The sequence below is a fragment of the Mastigoproctus giganteus genome, chromosome 1 (genome assembly GCF_048544385.1).
Source record: "Mastigoproctus giganteus isolate SK-2022 chromosome 1, ASM4854438v1, whole genome shotgun sequence".
NCBI classification, from domain to species: Eukaryota; Metazoa; Arthropoda; class Arachnida; order Uropygi; family Thelyphonidae; genus Mastigoproctus; species Mastigoproctus giganteus.
This window is the reverse complement of record NC_143575.1, coordinates 178,286,602-178,313,596: the sequence shown is the minus strand read 5'-3', so window position 1 is coordinate 178,313,596 and position 26,995 is coordinate 178,286,602. Positions and strand designations below refer to the sequence as shown.

The 26,995-nt window shown below is 37.3% G+C and overlaps 1 protein-coding gene across 3 annotated transcripts in view; it reads left to right on the top strand.

Moving 5' to 3' along the window:
• LOC150091327 (beta-1,4-N-acetylgalactosaminyltransferase bre-4-like) overlaps positions 1-26,995 on the top strand; it is a 334,677-nt gene that overhangs the window by 137,610 nt on the left and 170,072 nt on the right. For all 3 annotated transcript variants that reach the window (XM_090383216.1, XM_090383209.1, XM_090383223.1), the window contains one exon: positions 20,161-20,293. The gene's annotated coding sequence lies outside the window, so the exon portion shown is untranslated. The remainder of the gene's footprint in view (positions 1-20,160; positions 20,294-26,995) is intronic.

Genomic DNA, 26,995 nt, shown 5'->3' with positions numbered 1-26,995 from the left:
ATTTCAGGCTTTACGAAGTTACTCCTTGCATACTAAAAAAAAAAAAAAAAAAAATAAATAAATAAAAAATATATCTAGTCGTAATTATAATTTATGTTCTGTATGTTTTGTGCATTAAAAAACTTCCATCCCAAGAGTATAAATTGAAGATTTTCTGGTTTTTTTTTTTGGTTTTTTTTTATGGAATATTCATCTTCTATACGAATTTCATTAAAAAAAAGTTATTTATTTATTTAAAATTTATTTATTTGTTTTATATTATATTATAATAATATGAATGTGTGAGCGGCCTTCCTGAAGTCAGTGAATCAGTTTTGTTTTTTGCCCTCTACAGACCATTTTGATCATCATCAGACATTTTCAATCCACTGCAGGATGAAGGCCTCCCCAGCAACTTTCCAGTTCCTTCTGTTTTGTGCAATGGCCATTTGAATTTTTTTTTTGGCTTGTGCAGCATAAGCCTCAGACTTCCTTGCACCATATGGCTAATAATAATAATATTCTATAGCGCTTGTATCATGAGGCTTTTGCCCTAAAGTTCTTTGGGGCGTAAAATTTTTTAAAAAACATTTACTTTTCGAGAAATAACTTAAGTTGTCCTACCCAAGACCATTTCAGTTCTTTAGTTTTGATAACAATGTCCTTTATTTGTGTTTGCTGCCTAATCCATGTGTTTCTCTTCTTATCTAACAGTCTGATTACTAATATAATTCGAAAATGTATTCTTCTCTTGACTTCCAGCCATTTATCATTGTTACAGCTAATGACTTGTTTCAGATTCAGGGAAATTACTATTGCAACTCTTACCAAATATTTACAAGCCAGGTAATTCCAGATTATGCTCGGATAATGATTTTTAAATTATTTTTTCATTTAGATTTAGTTTTGTTAAGTATAATAATTATTTAAAAAAATAGTATTACGGGATTAAGGGTCAGTTTTTGTGAAAATAACGGATGCACATTATGACTTCGTTACTTTCCAAGCAGCTATTGCTGTTTATTTAAAATGCATGACACATTCTATTTTAAAAAAAAAATTATGTATGATGGGGGCTCACATCTGGTGAGTATGGGCTTGGCACACCCAGGGTCCTGAGCTGGATATCATCATTCTTCTCCTTCAAAAAAAAAAAAAAAAAAAAAAAATTTAGAATTTTTTTTTTTTTTGGCTGGTGCAGCATAAGCCTCAGGCTTCCTTGCACCATATGGCTAATAATAATAATATTCTATAGCGCTTGTAGAGGGGAACAGGTATCCTGTGTGTTATCAGACACTCAGCCTAAAACACTGATGGAACCAATATCTTTATATTACAGAAGATTTAGGAGAAGTCCGGTTGGCGTGCCTCCCTAAAATCCACTCATGCACCTTCTCGATGGTAAGCCCTGTTACATCACTTAGGTGGCAACGAACGTGTAGAGTGGTTCTCTTCAAGACGCCTGGTCAGCGTGAAGAGGAAAAGACTAAACCCTCCAGCAAATGGCCCTCAGTCCCCAGCAGCTTTCCCTCTTACGGCAGCGAGAGGATCAGAGTGGAAGCAGAGGGTGCTAAGAATCTCTGGGTACGACCAGGCTGCCATGCACGGAAACTGAACTTGGCCTGTTATAACGTAAGATCACTCATCGGTGAAGACAGGATATTAGAGCTGGAAAAGGAATTAGAAAATGTGAATTGGAATATCATCGGTTTGGCTGAACCAAGAAGAAGAAATGAATCACTTATAAGTTTATCAAGTGTAAATCTGCTGTACACCAATGGAAACAGTGAAAGGAGTGAAGGTGGAGTTGGCTTTCTGGTCCATAAATATTTTAAAAACAACATTTTGGAATTCAAAAGTACATCACCAATGGTGTCAGACTAATACTCAAGATTTCTAAGAGGTACAAGCTAAAGATTATAATGATTCATGCACCAACATCGAGCCATGATGATGAAGAGGTTGAAGAAATGTACACCGAAATTGAGTCTTCTAGATGAGCAGAAAACCCACTACACTATTATTATGGGGGACTTCAATGCTAAGGTTGGAAAAAGGCAAAACAGCGCAGAAAGAGGAACTATAGGAAATTTTGGAATTGATGAAAGAAATAAGAGGTGAAAGACTTGTGGAATTTGCAGAATCTCAAGGACTGTCAGTAATGAACACTTTTTTTTCAAGAAAAGGGTGAACAGAAAGTGGACATGGAAGAGTCAAAATTGATTAACAACTAACGAAATCGACTTCATCCTCACTAACAGAAGATATATTGTGAATGATGTTACTGTCCTGAATAAGGTAAATGTTGGAAGTGATCACAGAATGGTAAGATGTACACTTGATATAGATGTAAGAAAGGAAAGGAAAAAATTGACTTGAGTAAATAATACAAAGGTCTTTGAGATAACAGAGGAGGAGAAAAAGCAGTATGTATTGGAACTTAAGAACAAGTTTGAGCTTCTGCACACTGCTCAGGACCAAGATATCGACGATTAATATTACAACTTTCTGAAAGTGATAAAGCCCAAGAAACCTATAGGGAAAAAGAAATCCAAAGAAGAAAAAATTAGTCAAGAAACACTTGTCATGATGAACCGAAGACGACAAATGAAGAGCAAGAAAAACACTGACAGGACGAAAATTGAGTATACTGAGTTATGCAAAGCAATTAGAAAGAGACTCAGAGAGGACATAAGAAGATTTAACACAAGAAAAGTAGAACAAGCATTAACGGGAAAACAAAGGATTTAAATCAGCAGCCATGAGCAGTAATACAGAAAGACAAATGATACTGAAACTGAAGAATAGCGATGGTGTACTTAAAAACAGCAGAGAAGGTATAATTCAAATAGCAGAAGACTACTATAGAGAATTATACAAGGAGCAGGGGAATGATGCCAGCAGTGGGGAAGATGGACCGCAAAGTAGCAACACATACGACATACCCGATATTCTTCCTGATGAGGTAGAACATGCATTGAAGAAAATGAAGAATCAGAAAGCCCCGGGGGAAGATGAAGTTACTGTAGAGTTGTTAAAATTGGGAGGAAGAGACATAACACAAAAACTGGCAAGGCTCTTCACAAAGTGCATTAGAAAAGGTGTGACGCCTAAGCAGTGGAATAATGCAATCATAGTTTTGCTGCATAAGAAAGGAGATAAATCAGAAATTGGAAATTATAGACCAGTTAGCTTGTTAACCCACATCTACAAGTTGTTCACAAGGGTCATTACTAACAGATTAGAAAGAATACTTGATGAGAATCAACCGAAAGAGCAAGCTGGCTTTAGGACAGGATTCTCAACTATGGATCAGCTTCACTTAATATCACAGCTAATGGAGAAAGCAAATGAATATAAAACACCATTATGCCTAGCATTTGTGGATTATGAAAAGGCATTCGACTCCATACAGCATAAGGCAATGTTTCGGGCACTGGAAAGACAAGGCATAGATACCCCATACAGTATGATTTTGAAGAAAATATATGAGAGTGCTACCTCCTTTAATAGACTAGACAAAGACAGTAGGAAATTTAAAATCGAGAAAGGAGTTCGACAAGGAGATACAATATCTCCGAAGCTATTTACTGCTGCCCTTGAGGAAGCTTTCAGAAGATTAGACTGGTCGCAGAAAGGAGTCAATGTGAACGGAGAGTACCTGAACCATTTACGATTTGCAGATGACATTGTGGTCATAAGCCACGATCCCAAAGAATTACAGGAAAATCTTAATCAGTTATGCACAGGTAGTAAGGATTTTGGACTAAAGATGAATATGGCTAAAACAAAAGTAATGATGAACAAGTATGCCACAAAAAGGGAAATAATGATTTTTGAAGGAGCAGTAATTGAAAAGGTGGAGTCATATACTTATCTGGGACAAGTTATTAGCTGTAATAATGATAAATGGCTGGAAGTCAAGAGAATAATAAATTTTGGATGGATAGCATTCAGGAAATATAGTCACATACTGAAGAGCAATATCCCAATTTGTCTGAAACGTAAAGTAATGAACCAATGTATACCCCCCACCATGACTTATGGAAGTGAAACTTGGTCACTCACCAAAAGAACGGAAGAGAAGCTGAGAACTACACAGCGAAGAATGGAACGAATTATATTGGGAATCAGACTGTTAGATAAGAAGAGAAACACATGGATTAGGCAGCAAACTCAAGTAAAGGACATTCTTATCAAAACTAAAGAACTAAAATGGTCTTGGGCAGGACACATAGCTCGAAGACATGATGACAGATGGACTAAGAAAATAACAGAATGGTACCCAAGAGGAGCTAGAAGAAAACCTGGAATACAAAGGCGGAGATGGATAGATGAAATTCATGAGTTTTCCGGTAGTAAATGGATGGCCAGTGCTCAAAACAGAAGGAACTGGAAAGTTGCTGGAGAGGCCTTCATCCTGCAGTGGATTGAAAATGGCTGATGATGATAGCGCTTGTATCATGAGGCTTTTGCCCCAAAGTTCTTTGGGGCGTAAAATTTTTTTAAAAAAATTTACTTTTCGAGAAATAACTTATGTTGCTCTGACAAAAAAGTAATTAAACTAATAAAAATTACTTTTGTTTATTACAGAATGAAATCTCGGAAAAAACATCTTGCTAAACGTACGATTTTTAAACTCTGTTAGCAACAAATAGATTTAAATGCTACTCAGGTAAAATGATTCCAAAATGGAATCACACGATTTTGTTATTGATGGCGGAACTGTTTGTAGCAGTGGTACTGATCCAGACACTGCACTGACATTAATACATCATTAGCTCTGTAGACAAACTTAATCTCTTAAGTAGATTTATATATTTCAGAAAATATATTATTGAAAAATTTAGCACCCTAGAACAAGAGTGGCGAATCTATCGCACGCGTGCCCAAAGTGGCGCGCGTACCAGTCTTTTGGGCACACAGAATTCACAGCGTCCCACAAAAATTTCAACCTTCGAAACAACATCACTGTTGACTTGCGCATGCCCGTTCTCTCTCTGGCATGCATGTAGTGACGTCACACCATTCTGCAAATAGCTGTATTCATGCAGTGATTTGTTTGAAGTCGGAGTGGGACAAAATTGTGTGTTAAATGATTTTCGCCTTTCGAGAAGCACGCGAGGGTAGTTTTTTAAAAGATTTAGCCAATTTTGGCACGCACCTTTAAAAAGGTTCATCCCTGACCCAGAAAATAGTCTCAGAGAAACTTTGTTCAGATTCCGCATACAGAGACAGATTTATAGATTTATATTACTTGCTGCCAATGCAGAGATCTACTTGCCGCTAAAAAAACCTTAAACTAGTTTTAGCTAAAATTATTAGCCTATGCTTTCTTAAAATGTAATGTCATCAATCTTATGATTGCAACTGAACATCAAGTGCGGCACACTGGTACAGACTTAATACACTGGCACAAGATGCTGATAAGCTGTAAAACCAACAGGAGCAATATGTTGCATGTGATAGACTAAATTAGATACAAAAAAAAAAAAAAAAAAAAAAAGACAGCATTTTGAGTATGACATGCACCTTTTGTAAATTATAACTTTGTAGATGTAAAAGACAAATACAGATGTGATTATCTTTCAGTCCAATTGCACATGTTGCATGTAACCAAGACTCGTAAAAAAAAAAAAAAAAAAAAAAGGTAAAGTGCAGCCATTATCAACCCACTGCAGGATGGAAGCCTCCTCAACAATTCATGCTGAGGAAAATGGACCATAATGTACCACGCTGGTCCAGTGCGGGTTGGCAGATCGACCGTATTCAGCAGTCAGGGGCTTGAACCCCGGTCTACTCAAAGAGCGTGTGCTACTGCACTTCCGCTCATGACCATTCGGCTACGGAGACTCGTATCCCTGTTTAAATCATAGCATGTAAATATTCTACCCGCCCTTCTCCTTACAGTTGTCCCAGGATGGTTCATGAAACAAGCAGTCAACTGATAATAATGATATACAGTGTGTACACACGCGCTCGCACTGTATATTATAATGAATAACAACAGAACAGTATTATTTGCCTGTGTAGTGCCACTTTGCTCTTGTTAATCTTTGACAAAAAAGCCCTTTTATATTGTAACCTAAACAAGAAATATTAATGGAAACCATAGTACTATTATGTTTTCCAGCCTTGTTTTAGTCATTCCTTAAAATATTATAAAAATAAATAAATAAATTTATTGTTTATACTCCTGGACGACCACACTGTCAGAGGAGTTCACAAGTTAGAGAGAATACAAAAAACAGCACATTATGTAGCAGCCACGGGCTTGAATCCCGTCACTCAAGTACATGTGTACTTATGTACCCTTGGAATGACCACTCGGCTACGGCGGCCGTAAGAAAAAAGAAATGTAATACGTTGGTGACTTTTAATTATACTTAACTTTTTGTAGTTTAGATTAGAGGTAGGGAATACGTCGATCACAGTCGCTCGATGGACCAACAAGTCATACCATTAAATTCTAGAAATGAAAAAAAAAAGCCCGTTGATAACAATTCAGAGATAGAAATAAATAAGTTGCGTGTAAGCTCTACTTACATTTTCATAGGAGTTTCGACAAAAATGTAATTAGAGCTTAGTACACAAACTCTCTTCCAATCCTAGTTTAGATGATTACCGAAACCCTGTCTATGCACTGTTGACCATCCTTGTTGATATGGTTGCATGAATAGTCAAGAAATATATTACATGAACAGTGCTCCTCTAACCATTCTGTATTGGGAATAGTTGAGTTACTGAATATAATAAATAAGATCTTTATTGTAAAGTTCACTGGTACACGCAGGTACCACGACCCTACAATACCCTTCACGGCATCATGCCAGGGGTTGTCGAATTCCGTGCGCGGTAGAGACTTAGATGCCTTTAAGCTCAACCATGTGAAGCCTGAGCAGTGGCCTTCAAATTAGTAGGCGAAAATAGAATCTTACACTAGAATTTTTAATAGCCGCTTTTTAATGCTCTTTGAATGTTCAAAAAAAAAATAAAATAATAATAAAAAAATAAAAACCACTTGTTCTGGACTTCTCTGTCAGATTCGACCAAAATATTACCCGACGACTTTGCATTACTCAGAACACTGTGAATAAACTATATAAAAAAAAAGTGAAGGGGGGAAAGAAATGATATGTGGTTTAAGACTTAATTATATTTAATAGAAAAATGAAGTAAAGGAATGTATATAAGTTACTTATTGAAATGTTTTACCTCAGTACCTACTTTATGCAAGATATTTTGGTAATTTGTTGGTATTCTACCAAAACCCGTCTTCAGGCTAAGTGAAGGAACTAGGTGCGAAAAGGCAATTTTTTTTTTTTTATATTGAGATTATAACATTTCAATATACAACCTCACACCTGCTAAAAGAGTATTTTTTTCAGTTAACTTAATTCATGTAAATACTTATACGATAAACACCACAAAAGTTATCCACCGGCGACATATAAATCAAAAGGAATTAATGATAATATTCTAGTTAAAATTACTAGTTGTTAACTTCGGATCTGTGTGCTTGCAAACATTTATATATACAAAGTATTTGTTATTGCTTTGTGTACTTATTCGTTCAGTGTGATCTGTGCAATAGGGTGAGCCGAAATGCGATTTCAACTCCGCCATAGTATTGTGTGTTGAAACATTAAGCTATAAAAAAAAATAAAAATAAAATAAATAATAATAGGTAAGGAAATAAAAAAAAAAAAAAAAAAAAAAATTGTACTGGGCAACCCAAAAGAAGAGACCAAGAAATCCCGTATTTTCAATCAAACTGCAGAAATAATAAATGTTGACGGGGCTAGCAATATCCCTCCCCATAAGGGGTGAGCTGCGCACGCACAATCTCACAATTATTACCAAGGAAAGATAAAGAAGAGAAAAGAATAAAACAGATGACAGAGGTGGGGGGGAAATTATGACTTCAGCATCGCGATGAGAAGGATATTAGAAGGGTTAACTGGGAGTAAAAATAACAACAATATATCAACAGAAGTAAAATTTATTAGGAGTTTTGTACGTCTCTTGAAGACCTTTATTGCAAAATCCTGGAAACAGTGAAGCAACTCTTTTGCTTTCTTGACGAGGAGAAGAAACATCAGTAAGCGTAAGAAGCGGATACGTAAGGTCATTATAAAGATATGAATAGAGCACATGCTCCCAATTTTCTCTATTGCCAGAAGAGCATAAATCGGTAGGTGAGAGTCAAAACTCCATGACCTATCCAGTTAAAGCAGGGGTTCTTAACCTGGTGCTCGCGAGCACTTTCGCTTAAGCTAAAAAAATTATATATAAATCTTTGTATTTAAAAAAAGCGCTTTCTATTTCTCAACTTTCTGCGATAATCTACAAAAAGCCATGCTATCCTTCGCTAGAAAATCCTTTCTTTCGTTAGTGATTAAACCTTATAAACTAGAACTATTGACTATACCTCCTTCACGGTTTTGAAACTTCAGTGTCTATGTTGTAAATAAAATATATATTTTTTTCTTTTTATTTAATCAATTTAATAGCCATGAATATTTATAATGTACGCCCCTCTAGCCCAACCAGGTTGTACCGGGGGTGCCCACTGATGTGGAAATAAAAAGATGTTAATAATAATAATATTTCGCGACGTTTTAATCTCAAAAACGGTCAAAGTTTCACACTTGATGGTATTCTTAAAAATTTTTTTTATTAATTTGACATTTATTTAGTAAGAAAATTTTTGTACGATCATTGTTGCTACAGTGTCACTACAGACCGAAGATACTACCTCCTGCGATTCTCAGTTTCTAGTTTTAAGAGGTTAGAACAGGTTTCTTCCGGGTTTCGCTCAGTTGCGTTGCTGCAATAGGTACCGTAATGTATAGTGCTGATGTCAAAGGTGATGAAAGAAGTGTTACAGTAAGAAATCTTCTGATTTTTTTTTGTGCAAATGCTTAAATGTATTTTCTTTTAACAGATTTAACTAAAGTTACTAAACCATTTCAAAATGGATAAGTTTTTAAAAAGAAACGGAACTGACCATAATGAGGGGGGGGGGAGAAATCATGCATTAAACACTACCTTCGCAGTCTGATTTAGGCTTACATGTTTCAAATGCAAAGAAACAAAAAATTAAAAAGCACGTATTTCAGTCTTCTTGGGAATATGATTATTTGGTAATAGATAATAGTAGTTGAACTGATAATTTTCTTATTATGTCAAGCGTGTTTGGTTTGCTATCGGAAGTCGAATTTCACAATTCGACTTCCGATAGCAAGCCCAGACGACACCGTTTCAGGGCTATTTGGCCCTTCTTCGGTGGGTGGGTAGGTACCCGTAGGGTGGTGGTATCCATCTGAGAATAAGTAACATTAGTCTTCTCCTCAGGTGAAGCGTTACTTATTCGAAGTAGTGCAATATCATGCAACTCGTTGTGAAGGTATTCACAATATGAGATATAACTTAAAACGATACCGTTTTGCTAATATTCTGTTAATTCAGATTTGGCTATGTATTATTGATGCTTTTGCACTATACTTATACATAGTTGACTTCCAAATATCTGGAAATGTGCCGACCGGGCTAGCCGAGTGGGTAAAGAACCTGCCCGGCAACCCAAAGGTCGCGGGTTCGATTCTCGCCTCGGGCTTGGATCAAAGTACTGCAAAAACCTTGGGAGGTGCAATATGGCCACAGAAGCCGATGCGCCAACAACTACCAAATCAAAAATCAAAAAAAAAAAAAAAATCTGGAAATGTACTTGCAGGCATTTTTAAAAAAGAATGGGGAGCGCAGGTCTTACCTCATGGAATTTTTTAGTCATTATCTCGAGCAAATCGGCTCTGGGACATTTATTTCGTTTAATATTTGAAACAATTAACTTCAGTTTCAGTGAATGCTCGACTAATTTCAGATGATGTATGAGGACGGTAATATCAATTGCTCAGGAAGAACTAACACATCCCAAAATCCATATCTGAACTTCTCTGCGAATCTTCATGCAAATTTAGACCGGGAAGAATGAACGGATTTCACAGCTAGTTCTCTGCAGAGTCTGATGAACTACTACCAGTTTTTCCTTACCAGAGAACCGAACAGCTTTCAAACTTGATACAATCAAATTTAACAGGCAGCAACAGATAATCTTCGCCATGAATTCCATTCGCGCAAGGGAAACCGCAGGAATCGATGCAGTATCCCATTTTATTTTGAAGAGTCTTGGGCCCATACATTGTTGATTCCCGGGTATACCTATTCAATGTAATCCTCCCAAAACGGGAATTTCTTCGCACTTGGAACAAATACACCATCAGACCACTACAGAAGACGTCAATGCCCACGGCACGCAAGCGCTTTAGGCCTATATCATTGGCATCGACCCTACTTAAAATTTTAGAAAAAGCAATTCTAACTCTGTTAAAAAAGCATCTCCTAGCACTGCAGCCCTCAAGATATCACTATGCATTAGCTGACCGCATTATTGCTACAAATCTCCTGGGATGTCTAAACTCGCATTCAAAGCTTTCGATGATAAAGCAGAATTAACCGTTCTACGTTGACCTGGTGGGCAGCCTTTGATAGTATCAACATTAAAACACTTCTGGTATCATTTTTTAACCTTCAGGGAAATAACCTGGTCTTTGTAAGATCCTTACTTACATTCAGAACTGCATTCCTCAGGAACAACAAATCAGTCTATTCTAGAAAAATAACTACTGGATTGCCGCAAGGAGGCGTTTTGTCCGGATTCTTTCATCCTTCGCAGTGAAGATAATTTGGTGTACTCCGACGACATCGAGATACTAACCTCCATCCTGCCAGGAGCTGACCCAGCCAATATTACAATTCTATAAATAGCAGGATTGCTGCTGAGGTAGCTTTCTGCCTTAAACAGTTTTGGTTGCGTCTAACTCCCAGTAAATCTGAGATGAAGGTATTCTCTTTAAAGCCACCACCTACCAAAATTCTACCTAGAGCCCAGATCCCGATAGTAAACAGCTTCAAAGACCTTCTACCCAAAGCTTAGATTCCATCAGCATCCTGAGGCGCTAGTAGCAAGAATGCGTGGTCTTATATGGCGCTCCAAAAAAACTTTCTGTATGTAAATGACTTGAGAACAACAAAGAAATATATCCGGACTGTAATTTATCTTGCGATGCTCTATGCAGCAGACACTTGGGCATCAGCAGCCCCAACAGTTAAAAAAAAAAAAAAAAAAAATATATATATATATATATATATATATATCTGTGCCGAAGAGTACTGGCTGATCAAGAGGGCCATTCATAAACATCACATTCCTCTACAGATGTGATAGAGCAACCTAAACTACTAACCACAATAAACAACAGAAGGCTCACAATGTCTACCAAATTTACTGGCCTGCGTCAATTTATCCCCAATTTTTTTGTTATTTCTGTACCCAACACAGCCCTGCACAATTCTTGAGGTCAACCCCAACTTGGCTGGGCACATTATGGCCCCAGCTGCCAATGCACCATTAAACATCAAATCAATCAGTCTCAACGTTGCTGCCACAGTTACATAGACTTAAACTGAGCAACAGATTCATACCTGCGCAGTCACTGCCAGTTATTTGAATGGAATCAGGTGGAGTGGATATTGATGAAATGCACTCCAATCCGCATGTAGACACCGAATCTCAGAGCAAGTCCCCGCTTTACTCAGTATGTAAACGGCTCGGTGCATTTGATGATGACGGCGCCTCCGTAGCCAGGTGGGAAGGAGCAGCAATGCGTAGCACACGCTTCTTGATTAGACCGGGGTTCGAGCCCGTCACCACCAAATACGGAGGATGCGGTCAGGGAATGACCACCGCATATCCCGGAGCAATATGGCCTTAGTTGCTAATGCTCCAAATAACTAACTAACTAACTAACAACAAACAAGCATTTGTTGATACTCGTTGTCTCTGTATGTACTGCCCTTTGATCTTAGTGATGAGGCCTGAAGCTGTTGTTCGCCAAAATGAGTGCCCGTGCTTCTCCAGTCCACTTGATGAACTGTCTTAATTGGGATCTGCTACAAGCTGTGACTTAAAAAGCTAATAGTGACTGCAAAATTTGGTTTGCATTTAAGACTGAAAATCTCGGCTATGTTGTGCTATGTGTAACTGGTATTTTCTATGGAACACTATAATTGCATGCTTTGGCAGTCGTGTCGACTGGAATTGATTTTTGTGTGTTTTTCTAATTGTATTTAATTTTAATATGAATATTACACAATTTGAACTATAAGTCACCTTTCACTTTTTTTAGATACCGTATTTCCCCATGTATAAGACGCACCTTAATTTTGGGGCCCGAAATTTAAAAAAAAAAATGTATTACATAAAGTTATTGAACTCAAGTTTTATTCATCATAAAATTCATACAACTCCTCATCACTGTCAAAACTCCCATCCATTAGCTTGTCCTGCCGTGTGAGGTCATTGATAACTGCAAAAGCCTTGGCATCTCAACCAGCTGGGTATGTGTGACTAGAAAACAGAAGCCAGCTGGAGTTGTGAACATTAAAATCACCAAGGAAAATTACCTCACTGTTAGGAAAGTTGGACTGGAGTAAGTCAAGTTGCAAAGAGAGAAAGTCAAAGTGTTCCAAGTGATTAGTAAAGTTGGGAGAACGGTAGAGACAAACAGATGAATTCGACAGAATGAGGTAGAGAGATTTTAAGCCAGAGAAGATTGAAAAGAGGAGATTCCAAATTACCAAGTCTCTGACAGGGAATATCGCAACGGACACATGCACGTCTTCATATATTTCCTCGTCCTCAGTTCCATCTATGGCATTTGAAATGCCACACTTCTTAAATGACTTGACAACGATCTCAATCTGGATATTATTCCAGGATCTTTTCACCCAGGTACAAACTTCTCCTATAGTTGGTTCCTCACTCTTCCTGTTGGTGTCAAATTGTCCCCAGAAGACTTCATCCATTGGTTCCATTCGTCTCTCACGGCAGCTCTGAAGGGTTTGTTAATGCTGACATCAGGTGGTTGGAGCTGGGATGTCAAGCCTCCAGGTATGACAGGTATGTCAAGCCTTCTTGCTCTGCAGCAATCTTCTTTGTGTTTTTTGCTATGTGTGCCCTGAACTGATCAAGTACCAATAGGGCAGGTTTGCATAAGAGCCCACCTGGTCTCCTGCTCCAAACTTTCTCAAACTAGATCTTCATCCCATCCTGATCCATCCAACCCTTGTCATGAACGTGGACAATCATTCAACAATTCCTCCTCGAGGAATGTGGACAATCATTCAAGAACAATTCCTCCTCGAGGAATGTCTTCTTTTGGCATTGTTTTGCATTTGAAAATCAGCATAGGAGGCAGCTTGGTTCCATCGGCACAACAAGCTAGAACAAATGTATAATGTCTCTTTTCATGTCCACTTGTCTTCACAGTTAGTTTTCACCCGCTTCTTATCAACAGTTCTGTTACTTGGGACATCAAATTGAAGGGGGACTTTGTCCATATTTGCAATCTGTCCCAACTCAAACTGATGTGTCTTCCGACATTGAATGACAAAACGATGAAATTCAAGGACCTTCTGCTCATAGCTTTCAGGCATCTTTTGGGCAAATCTGGTGCCTGTTCGCATGTTTAGTCCATTCCGTTTCATGAACCAGAAGCACCAATTGTGTCCTCCTTTGAAATCAGTGACTTCTTTTTCATCATCAATTCTTCTTGTCTCATGTTGAACCATCTTTGTGGACACAGGAATTCCAATTGCCCTTTGCTCTTCAATCCATATCTTCAATTCCCTCTCTAAATCAGGCCATTTTTCTGACTTGCCTCTCATGGCTTTCTTCTGCCGTGGCATTTTCAGTAGGGTTTCTTCTTCCCGCAGCCAGTCTCCGATTGTTTTCTCAGTTGGAGGAGGACCAAACTTACGTTCAGCAGCACGATTTCCATTCACTTTTAACTTGTTGTTGTTATTTGGTTTTTTTTTTTAGGAGCATTAGCAACTAAGGCCATATTGCTCCGGTGCGGTGGTCATTCCCTGACCTTTCCGCATGTTCCGTATTTGGTGGTGACGGGCTCGAACCCCGGTCTAATCAAGAAGGGTGTGCTACGCACTGCTGCTCCTTCCCACCTGGCCACTTTTAACTTGAATTCAGCACTGTACGAAAATCTTTTCTGAGCCATTTCTGGGCAGAACGTGGCAAAACGTAACCTAATATACCGGTAACAAGTGCGAAACAATGAACGCAAAGACAACAAGCGAAAAAGCGGGAAATACAAGTAAAAAAATCTACAACCACTGTATAAGACGCACCCAGTTTTTATACCCCAAATTTTTCGAAAAAAGTGCGTCTTATACATGGGGAAATACGGTAATTGTTAACATAACTTGTTAATTTCCTTATTGCTAATCTGTAATTGTATGTTGATGTATACTCATAACTTATTGAACCCTTAGCCTTGTATGCTCTGTTGGGTGTTAATGTCCACTGTATCTGTTTGTGTGCAATAAAATATTATATATATTTTTACAAATATGAAGATGCAACCTCATCATAAACATTTTACAAATTTAATTTCTTTAATTTAAATTACGATTACCGATCGGTATTACAATTTCATAAAATCCTTTTTTACGCATTTAAATTTTCAGCTCCAGAAGAGGTAGGGAGAGGTGCTGAATTGCCAACTCTGTATGCTTCATATTTATATCGATATGTGCGTGTGTAATTTCTTGCTTGGATTATTCTAGTTATTGATAAAGTCGCGTTGAGGAAAAAATCATTTTATCAGCGATTATTACAACCACAAAGAGTGCCCTAAAACTCGTAGATATCATGAAGGATTGCAGTGAAAAGAATGCGGTCAACAAACAGTTACTATAATCTTATCTTACTAATGATAAAGAACTATTTACTGTAACTGTACGATTACAGATGTAATAGGTGTCAATCAAGAGAACAAATAGATGAGGCGCCTCCGTAGCCAGGTGGGAAGGAGCAGCAGTGCGTAGCACACGCTTCTTGATTAGACCGGGATTCGAGCCCGTCACCATCAAATACGGAGGATGCGGAAAGATCAGGGAATGACCACCGCATATCCCGGAGCAATATGGCCTTAGTTGCTAATGCTCCTAAAAACCAAAAAAAACAAACAAACAAACAAACAACAACAAATAGATTTGAGCAACTTTTGACTACACAACACGTCAGTATGGAAACTTCACCGAAGAATGATTGGTATGTTGACAACGAAATTAGAAACGTCGTCACGAAATATTGCGTGCTGTAAATCTAAAAATGTGATTATCTTGAGAACTTCAGTTTATTCGTTGATGGAAGTGACGATGTAAAACAGAGGTCGATTTAAAGTATCCAACTTGCATTGGTTATGGAATGCCGAATGATTTGTTATTTTTAGGTGTTCCCGTTAATCGTTTCGATTATATTTTCAGAACATTAAATCAACCAAATACTGTGAATACACACGGCAAACAGTTGGAGTTTTTTGTTTGATTGGGTGTCTCTTTAATACTAAATCAACATTTAATGCTACTATAGACGTAGTTTTATTATTATTTTTTTTTTCCACTTTATTCCCTTAGACTTAGAGTGACTGTCAAGTAATTGTGCGTGGTTAAAGGTTGTCCTAGAGTTGTATTCTTATTATTTTTTAACTCCCCAAAAAAAAAATTAGCATTCTATTTTACCAGTCAATTACAATCGAAGTCCTTAATAACGAGAAACAAGGAACCGTTGAAAAATCCTAGTTAAATCCTTTACTCGTCACACTTTACTTTATTTTCAAAATTAAAAATGAAGCAGAATAAACAGCAATTGCCGTCTATAATATGCACCCACGGGAAACTAGTAGTTACCGAAACAGCGCGTTTTCTGATTTGTCTTAAAATGCGCATCATGTCTCATCATACATGATTCCTAAGCATAGCTTTAAATGACAGTTACGGATCTGTACATATAAACTCAAAAAGCTTCTTTTTTTTTTTCCCTTCCCTTTGTAATACCTGTATTCACACTTCGACAACTCCATTGTACTCACGTTTTCTCGATTGTGGGATTAACCAAACAAATTCAAATTTGACTCTTTATTTTGAGTCAAATTTGACTCTTATTTTTTTTTTTATTTTGGTTTAGTAGTGGAGAGTAATATTATATATGCTTCCAAACAGGAACTTGATTCGAAAGTTCTTATTGTAGTTTTCTTAATTAAATTAAATAATTTTATTTTCTTAATAAATAATTTGTTGATTATGAATTTCGAACACGGCAAAACAAGTTCTTTTATTAATGTACACAGTACGTTACATTTCAGGCGCATTAGACTCTTATTTCCTAAAATAAATATCTTGTTACTATTTAATTAGTAATTAATTAACTAATAATATATAAAGTAATTGCTTTGATTTTATGAGGATAAAATTCACTCATGTTTTGTAATACTTTATAATAAGAGAACGTGAATTGCAACACGTATTTCAGGCTCCGATTTAGTATTAGTATTAATAAGGTCAAATGATGCAAGAAGCGAAAATTTCTGCATCATTCAAACGTAAATAAATGATGATAATAATAATAATAAAACAATCTTACCATTGCCTCCACCACCTGGAAAGTTAACTCATTGCAATGTTCGACAACCCGCAGTCTATAGATGAACTTCATGAGATTCTGCTGTTCCCTGAAATTTTATATTTTTGGCCCCTGGTTTGTGTTTCTCCCACGACGGAGAACAGACCTTTCCATTCATTTTCTCAGTCCCTTGTGTTTATACACCTCAATTAGGTCTCCCCTTAGGTGTAAGGTTTTCGAACTTTGCAGTCCACACTTTCTATGCTGTTCTTCCAATGTGCATTCTTTGCACTCGTTGCACTTCTCTGAATTCTCTCCAGAAGTTGTGTGTTTTGAAGTGCAGTGTCCATATCTGAATACAATATTCCAAATGCGATCTAACCATCGCCTTGAAAAAAGAGAGAGAAATGACGTCCTTCTCCCCACATAAATAAATGTAGGAGGAAGAACGTCTTTTCTACAAATCGTAGGAAAGTTGCCGTGTGCCTCCCTAGCCGCATGTTTATACCACATGGAAAATTTCTTGTCAGACTGAACACCTCAAGTGTTTTTCGTTTTTTAACTCCTCTTCATCTAGCTAGCTTATATGTGATTCCAGGATTTCTGTGCTCCAAATGCATAGCTTTGCATATATTTTTATATATAATTATATTGTGTACAATGTTTACATTATATATAAAAACATTAAACTTTAGTTGCCATTTAGAAGTAAAAAAATAATAATAAATAAAAAATAAATTAAATTTCATATATAAAAAATACAGTTAATAAATAAAAAAGTCAATATATAAAAATACAGTCAACTAAATATTTTCGTATTTTTTGTATAACTTTAAATAAACACATTATTTGATACCCCTTCTGAACGTTTCGCGGACCCTCTGAAAGTGGTCTGCGGACCCCTGGGGGTCCGCAGACCAGTTCCAGAGAAATAATTCGCAGATCTTGACAGCTTGCCTTGGATACTCTCGTCAGTATCAACGTAGCCGAGTGTTCACACGCTCTTTGAGTCGTCTGTGGTTCAAGACCGTGACTGCTAAATGCCATCAAAAGCTTTTTCACTTATTAAAAAAATTATAAATAAAAATAAACACAAGTCATGTTCAAGAATCACGGAGGGAGGCCTCCGTAGCCGAGTGGTCATGAGCGGGAGTGCAGTAGCATACGCTCTTTGAGTAGACTGGGGTTCAAGCCCCTGACTGCCAATTACGGTCGATCTGCCAAAAAAACCCCGTACTGGACCAGTACGTATGGTCCATTTCCCTCAGCATGAATTATTGAGGAGGCTTCCATCCTGCAGTGGTTGATAATAGCTGCAATTTACCTTTTGATTCAAAAATCGCCACCATTGTGCACTTACATGATGTAATAAAAATTAGCATTTCAAAAATGAGACCAAATATTAATTCTTTTACAAAGAAAAGGTTGGCCCAAGGTGTTGCACAGGTAGTAATATTTCAGTGATCCTAGCATATTATATCAATCAGTGTAGCCCGTCTACTAAAAGTTTGACCGCTCCTGAAAGTAGTTTACAAACACAATATGCTGATATTTCGTAACTGTCTCGGCGCAAATAGCTGCGAAGGGAGGATAGGGTGTACTGGGTTTTCATATCTTAAAACAGACCATAGGATACATGCAATTTATATATCCAGTATACTGACGTCTGCGTTCTCTGATTTGGCCATTTGTGACACGTTTGGAGATAACCGAGTTCGATTCCTGTCTACTATTGGGGGAACTTTTAAATCCTCTTCAGTCGAGGCTGTAGTTTGTCGATATCAGGCAGAGGGAGTGAGGATTTCTCCAGTGAGTTATTTCGTGTTTTTCAGCCCGCACAATATGTAGATCGATCCGCCGTTGTGTATGCAGACATTATACACAATGGCACAATATGGTCTAACTCGCTGATGCACCTAAAACCCAAACATCGACAACATAGTGACGTCTCATGGTCTTAATGCCTAGTGAACAGCACGGAAACCACAGGAGCCAGAATTCAAATCTATGGTGCATAGCTGTGCCCCTCTTATTTAATTTCTGTAATGTGCTCCGTGATCAAAATAGTAAGTATTCACTGAGACATTGCATCACTATCACTATAAATTACTACTTTCCAAAAAAAATAAAATAAAATAAAATAATTGCTTTTAGTACTCCATTGTAATAATAATGTTTTTTTAGCATTAATTATTGTATCCTGTACAGCTATCAGCTTGAGGGTAGGTATTTTTATTATGAATTTTATTGTATTAGAATAACAGAAAGAATATAGTAAACAAAAATACACATAAATAGGATGGTGTACATAATATACAGAAAGAATTTTGTAAAAATTAGTTCTTTACAAATCAGCCAGAGTAGTCAGGAGAGAGTGCAGTAGCACGCTGTTTGTTTGTTGTTTGGTTTTTAGGAGCATTAGCAACTAAGGCCATATTGCTCCGGGAATATGTGGTGGTCATTCCCTGACCTTTCCGTATTTGGTGGTGACGGGCTCGAACCCCGGTCTAATCAAGAAGCGACGCGGTAGCACGCGCTCCGTGCTACTGCACTCTCGTGTGGACCGGGGTTCAAGCCCGTGACTGCTAAATACGATTAAAGTTTGTTGTTGTTATTTGGTTTTTAGGAACATTAGCAACTCCGGGGATATGCGGTGGTTATTCCCTGACCTTCCCGCATCCTCCGTATTTGGTGGTCAAGGGCTCGAACCCCGGTCTAATCAAGAAGCGTGTGCTACGCACTGCTGCTCCTGGCTACGGAGGCGCCATTATTATTATTATTATTATTATTAAAGTTTGTATTGACGATTTATTGTAAACTCCACTGACCTGGTGGTCGTGCCGCAGTATAAACAAGAAAATTTTTTTTATATTTTTAAATATAGATATTATATTAGGATTTTACTTAAAATCAGGAATGGCAGTCATTTTAGCCTTTCATTATAATTTGTCAATAGTTTATACACAAAGTTTGTCCTTTGTTTTGGACTGTCATCTTGAAGTATACAGTAGGAAAATTTCGACATGGGAGAGAAAATCACGGTTACTTGGTCCTCCAAGTGATCCTGGATAATTATTACATCCTTGGTATCCCCTCGAGTGCATGGATTTAGCGGTGGAGAATGGGAGAAATAATTGGAAGATTAAATTTGTTGGCTTCATGATTTAGGGTATACTGTAGATTTATGTTGTTGGAGATTACGCTTCACTCTGTGAATTAAATGGGATGTCTTGGTGGTGGGTACTAACTTCATTTACATCACTGATTTTTTTTTATTTAGCGGCTAACTCAAACAAAATTTTATCTCATGCAACGTTACTTAATTAATTTTCATGTATGATTGATTAGAAATCAGGGTATAATGTTCTCTTCATCAAATATGCAAGTGCATTTAACTTCGCGCAATCACACTAAGGTGTTACAGTGAAGCGAAAACTTGCTGATGTGTAGTCATCCTGAAGACTCCTATATCACCATTTGTAGTATTATTTCAAGTATTGTATTGAGCCTCTAAGAAAGTCCCTTAGCTATTACATCAAATTGTATAATTATATATAATTGCATAATTATATTAAATTGTATCTACAAAATGTGAAATGAAAATTTCTCACCACATATTTATTTATAATCTTTCATTTCAGTTGGAATCTGTCTTCGTCACTTATTCACTTTCTTGAGTATTACAGGAACAGATTAAGTGTTCTCCTGCTTTTACAATCTTGCTCTGGGAAGATAGCCCTAAAGCAATCCCTAATCATATAATGGTTTTTAAAGGTAAGACTTTCCATTTCTTTGAGAGTCAGTAAATAAATTGTGAAAATCTGTTAGATAAAAAGATATCAGTTGTTCTCGTAACCAGTGACACAATTTTCAATCTCCTCATCATCATCAGAAAAACGTTGCCGCCGAGCTGTTGTGGTTCAGACAACTGTAGATGATTTGATCGCTAGGAGCGCGGTCAAATCATCTAGACTCTAGATGTTCGCGAAAGACCCTCTAGAACTGGTAAAATTATTCGTTGTATGTATAGCAAATTGATGATTAATAAAGTTATATATTTAAGTAAAAATAAGAATAAAGTTGTTGTTTTAAACTTCGAATTTTCTTTTCAGAAAACCGAGTGTGTGTGTGCGCGCGCGCACACAATTTTTGAAGAGGTCCATAGATCTCAATAGTTTGGGAACCACTGATCTAAAGAATATGATCAAGAAATTCCCATCCACTGAAAATCATTAACAATCACTATGCAAGCGACTTTCTGGTGGCAGTAATATTAAAGCGGCGTTTCTGGTTGGAGTAACTGGTAACTACATATTCTTTGCTTCTGAAGTTCATCTTCAGAAGTTTCACTTTCAGCACTCTGCTGCTGCAGTCTCCAATATAAGTGGGTAGAATGGAATCGGCAGGTTATCTTCATGTGAGACTGGTCTAATGGCAGATGGAATATTAGGATACACAATTTCCTTCTTACCCTTTGCATTGTATCCCTTTACGAAAAGCAAAAGTAATAACCATCACAATGATTTGGAGGCTCCCGCCAAATTATGGGAATTGCAAATAGCATAGCCTTCTTTTCCCATTTACCCACGATCTCTGCGTCAATACAGGTTTAGTAAACTTTATGTGAAGCCCATTGTTTATCTTGGTCGTCTAGTTTCACCGCAAAATAAGAACAGTGCACATTTTTTACAAATTCTGTAATATCTTTTCTTAGCTTAAGGGCTACATAACATTCACAGTTATAACAAAATAAGTTTGGATTGTTCAAAAACTTGTGTGAAGACCTATTACTCACTTTTCAATACAAGTTTGACACGATAACCTCAAAATAAACTGAGCTCACACTGATAAACACTGCTGCATGGAGCTCTCAAGGTCAAGAAAAAAATAATGAGCGAAGGCAATGTTGCCAACATGTGAAGATTTTAGTTTACAAATTCCTAGCATTTACTCCAAACTTAATACATTCATAATACAGCTCATGGCGTCAACTTAAGTGATTTCTGAAAATACGGTACGTGATAGAAAAAAACGAATAACTTTCTGAAATCAGTGTTAAAAAACTGAGTTATAAATAGCTATTAGTTAAAACATCGAAAACCATGCAGAGGGGTGTAATCCCTCACAGGAACCAGTGGACTGGAAACAAAATCAGTCTCAAATGGTGGTGCTGCTGCTGCAGGATTGGGAACCATTAAAAGTGAACTAGAGGGCATGAACTGTAACGTGACGGTAACACTGAGGAACCAGCAGGTGCCAACGCAGAGGACGAGGCCATGAGATTATGAACACCTTGGAATAGTCTTGTGATTCTGAGAGATAGGTTATCTTGTAGGCGATGAATGAAAAATCAGTCATCCAGGGTAAATCATGAAATTTGTTGGATAAATTCCGTCCTTATATCTTGAGAAATAGGGCAGTAGTACAAACCTCACGGGATCACCACAGATATAATTGGCTGAGTTGGCTAGATTAAATCTAAAAAGGGATCATTAAGGGATCCATGGCCAATGAGTATGTAAGACATTTGAAGACCTGAATAACGCTGTTGTTGGATAATTTTGAAGACAGTAAAGTTAATATTTAGAATAAAACACTTGGTAACAGATCCTTTCAGAGAATTTGTCCATCTGCCTTGTCAGCTTCGATGTAATACTGACCAATATTAATGATGGGTCCACAGATATAATACGTTTATCTGATAGTAGACAGCCTGGCTCGACTTCGCCGTTATCTTACGTTAAATTTGCCGAAGTATCTTATTTACAGAAAATAAATTATTGCACGTCGCAATATCTCCTCTAAACACCTGCAGTTATTATGTATTTACTGACATAAATCAATTTGTGAGGTCTGTAAATACATTATAATTGTTACTGCAACGTGCAATGCTCCCAACAGATTTTGGCTGTCTACTTTTATTCATACTAAGAAGATGATAATGTACCGTAGTTGTGACTTGTTATTCTACCTTTCCGAGTTTCGGATCTTTATATAATTCTCTCCCACATAATAGGGTCATATCCATGCAAACATTACTTCTGTGAAGAACGGTTTGCGAAAAAAAAAGTTTGAAAACCTCAAAAACAAGAGGTTTTACCAACTTTTTTTTTTTTTTTTTTTTTCGCGTACTACCAAGCATTAAGTACCACTAAGTACTACGAAACTATAAAAATTGCTTTGGTATTTTTAAAAATAATTTTCAAAGTTAAAAAAAAAAAAATAGTAAGCAGAAAAAAACAAGTAGTATTGAAAAATTATTAATTCTAGTAATCTGCTCTTCGCACATGTGTTTTTTATGAGGAAACAATCGAGTTATGCATATTCTGGTTCCTTTGAGCTCGCTGTGCGAAAGAGAAACTCACTTCACCTTATAAACTTCCCGTTTATGTTAAGTTCATTTACGTTTAAGCGTAACAAGCTGTCTCTAACCTCCGGCCATAGAAGTCTCTGAAGAGTGATAGTCGATTTACTTGTTTTTCATTGTTCGAAGCATGAAATATTTAGAGAATGCCATAAAATCTTAGGTCGAGCGTTGCATTTATAGCGTTTCACTCCAGTAGAGCAAATTTTCAACAATCACTCTTCCTGTTTCAGGGTTGATATTCTGACCAGCAGCTATAGTAATTTGTTCTTACAAGATTGGGCTTCAATATGAACAAACTATTCGGCAGTCCAATCGACGAGGTTAAGCGTTTCACGAAACTGTAAAATAAAAAGCACAATATTGTATTAGTATAGTAGTATCCGGAAAAGAGACCAGTTCTAGGTGGATCTGTAACCAGGTACGTTACTTTGTAGCGATGCTTAGATTGTGTATTTAAAAGCCTTAATATCTTAAAGTATAAATTATTTAGTCATTACTACTAAACTCTTTTTAGCGAGTTTTCATATTTTATTTTTCTCTCCGCCGTAATAATGGAAAAAGAACCGTTTGTGGAACTTTCTCCTAAACATTGTAAAAGTATAATATTTTTTCAGGAGGTGTCGATGTTCTTTTCTCTCTCTCTCAAGAGGATATGCATTTTATTTAAGCCTCAGTTTAAATGTGTTTAGTTTGTTGTTTATGATTTTATGGTTGCCAGTATTTCTAATGAATGTGAGCAAATCCCAAAAAATAGGTTTGAGGAGCCAGTGATTAGTGTTCTAAATCAGTTTTATAAAAATAAAATAAAAAGTTAAGTATATATGATGCATAAAAAGAGCGTTTAGGTGCAATTATAAACTTTAAAAAAATGCAGTTCCTTTCGGTATATAAAGGAACGTGTTTTTATCTATAAACAAGATTAGGTACAAGTATAGCCACAGTGAAAATGCGTAATAGGCAGGGTTCTTTGGCACTTTTTATGTTAAAGCTTAAAAACTTGGGCTCTTTATGCTTTCATTACAGGCGGAAGCCCAGTGCACAACGCTCGCACTCGCCTACAGTTAGTGCTGTACGTATACTTATTACAAAGAAATCTTACAGAATTAAACGTGACAAATATTCGGGTTATACAATTATCCAAAACATAAAATTTATTTAAATGACGTAGAAAGCGCAGCCTGAATAAGCAGAAGTAGTAGTTCACTGAAAAAAAAAAAAAAAAAAAATATAGGCAGAGGCGAAACCTACGTGACATTAAACGATCACACCAAACCAGCTCTTGATCCCACCAGATAAAAGAACATATTTTGTTCAACCTATTCGTTTAAATAGAAACCTTGGTACTACTATCTTCAGTGCATTATGTTGCGTCTACTAAGATGCAATTAGGGCTAAAGCCTCAAGCTGCGAGCAAATTTAGACTATGTATATATTAAGTGCAATAGCATCACTAATACACAGCCATTTCTGAATAAACAGCATATTTATAAGGGGGCATCGTTTTAAGTTATATCTCATATTTTGAATACCTTCACAACTTGCCAGATATTGCACTACTTTGAATAAGTAACGCTTCACCTAAGGAGAAGACTAATGTTACTTATTCTCAGGTGGATACCACCACCCAGACGGCACCGTTTCAGGGCTGTTTGGCCCTTCTTCGGTGGGTGGGTAGGTACCTGTAGGGTGGTGGTATCCATCTGAGACCGAGGAGAAGACTTCACCTGAGGAGAAGACTAATTAACATTAGTCTTCTCCTCAGGTGAAGTGTTACTTATTCGAAGTAGTGCAATAACATAGCAACTCGTTGTGAAGGTATTCACAATATGAGATATAACTTAAAATGATGCCGCCTTATAAATATTCTGTTTATTCAGAAATGGCTATATATTAATGATGCTATTGTACTTAATATATACATAGTCTAAATTCGCTTGCAGCTTTGAGGGCTTTAGCCCTAAATGCATCTTAGTCTAAATACATCATACACCATCAGGCATCTCTCATATTGTGGAGTTATGCTTCATAACTGTTTTGCTAGCATTGCATCACTTGGGTACCTACCCACTCACCGAAGAAGGGCCAAATAGCCCTGAAACGGCACCAGGGGGAGCCTGATGTCCGGAGTTTCCAAGAATAGGCAACAACAGCCTTCTCACTGGGGAAGTGTTGCCTATTCGAGGAGTTTGAGTTTTTGAGTGGTGTGAGTTGAAGGAGTTACTGTCCCTTTCATTCTTCTGCACCGTTTCGTTTCCTCACTCCTACTATTACTTTCCCTCTATCTTTTTGCTTTTCTAAGTCTAATAGGGACAACTGGATAGTTGAGTTATTATCCCACACAAATACAAAATAGCCCTGAAACGGCACCAGGGGTAGCCTGATGATGTCCGGAGTTTCCAAGAATAGGTAACAACAGCCTTCTCCACTGGGGAGGCGTTGCCTATTTGAAGAGTTTGAGTTTTTGAGTGGTGTGAATTGAAGGAGTTACTGTCCCTTTCATTCTTCTACACCGTTTCTTTTCCTCTTCCACTCCTATTACTTTCCCTCTACCTTTTTGCTTCTCTAAGTCTAATAGGGACAAGTGGATAGTCGAGTTATTAACCCCCACATATACAAATAGCCCTGAAACAGTGCCGTCTGGGTGGTGGTGGTGGTACCTATCTGAGAATAAGTAACATTAGTCTTCTCCTTAGGTGAAGCGCTACTTATTCGAAGTAGTGCAATATCATGGCACCTCGTTGTGAAGCTATTCACAATATGAGATAACTTAAAACGATACCGCCTTATAAATATTCTGTTTATTCAGAAATGGCTGTGTATTAATGATGCTATTGCACTTAATATATACATAGTTGTGTCTACTATTAAGTAGTAATCGTTAAATTCTGAAAGCAAATTGTCAAGGAGAAAGAACTTTCCCAAACTGATTTGAAACGACGTTTTCTCTGATTAATGATTTTTAGTGGCGCGCTTGTTGTCTGTTATTTTGCATTGGATAATAGCATTGCATTTACAATAAATATGATTTCAATTCCAGCCTTTCAGTTGTGTTGATCAACGGTATTTACCTGAGGGCAGAGCTGGCGCAAAGGTTTCAAGCGCCCTGGGCGAGACTTAAAATTTGCAGCCCAGTTGTGTTCTCTACCATCCATCCGCCTATCTATCCATCACCCTACCTGCCAACAAGCTTACCTATTCCCACCCATTCATTTATAATATTTATTTGCTTGCTGTATACCATTATGATTTATTGTATGATGTGATAATAACAATACAGTGGGCGAATACGACATGGAACATTATCGCAAAATAAACTTTCCTCCTTAATTTAAATAATTATTATTTTTTTTTTATCACAAAAAAAAAAAAAAAAAATTCATTTTGTTGGAATGCGCCGTAGGCGACGCCCTAGGTTTGCCTAATGAAAGGGACAGCTCTGCCCTAGGGTACGTAAATTACGCATACAAAAATTGACCAGTGAGGGTGCTGTAGAAAAATTTTCAGAAAGTATTCCTCATTCCAGCTACTCACTGTTATTAGGGGCGCCTCTGTAGCCAGGTGGGCAGGAGCAGCAGTGCGTAGCACACGCTTCTTGATTAGACCTGGGTTCGAGCCCGTGACCACCAAATACGGAAGATGCGGAAAGGTCAGGGAATGACCACCGCATATCCCCGGAGCATTCCGACCCATTCATTTATAATATTTATTTGCTTGCTGTATACTATTATGATTTATTGTATGATGTGATGTGATAATAACAATACAGTGGACGAATAAGCTGGACGCACTACAAACCTTACTACTCAACTCGGAGAATGATTGCATATGCTTAGTTGAAACATGGCTCCATAATAACAGACACCTGGATGCCCTTGCACACTCCTCCGGTTACAATTGCATCGCAAATGGAAGAGAGATTAAAAGAGGAGGCGGTGTAATGATTCTTTTCAAGAAAAAATTCTCAGTAGTCAACGAACTCGAGGCGCAATCGAAAAATTTCGAGGCTATCATTGCCACTTTTGGTACGGAAACGAGGAGATTGCAATTGGGCGTAATATACCTACCACTGGAGCACACTAAAGAAAACAGAGCCGAGCTTCTTATGTGGC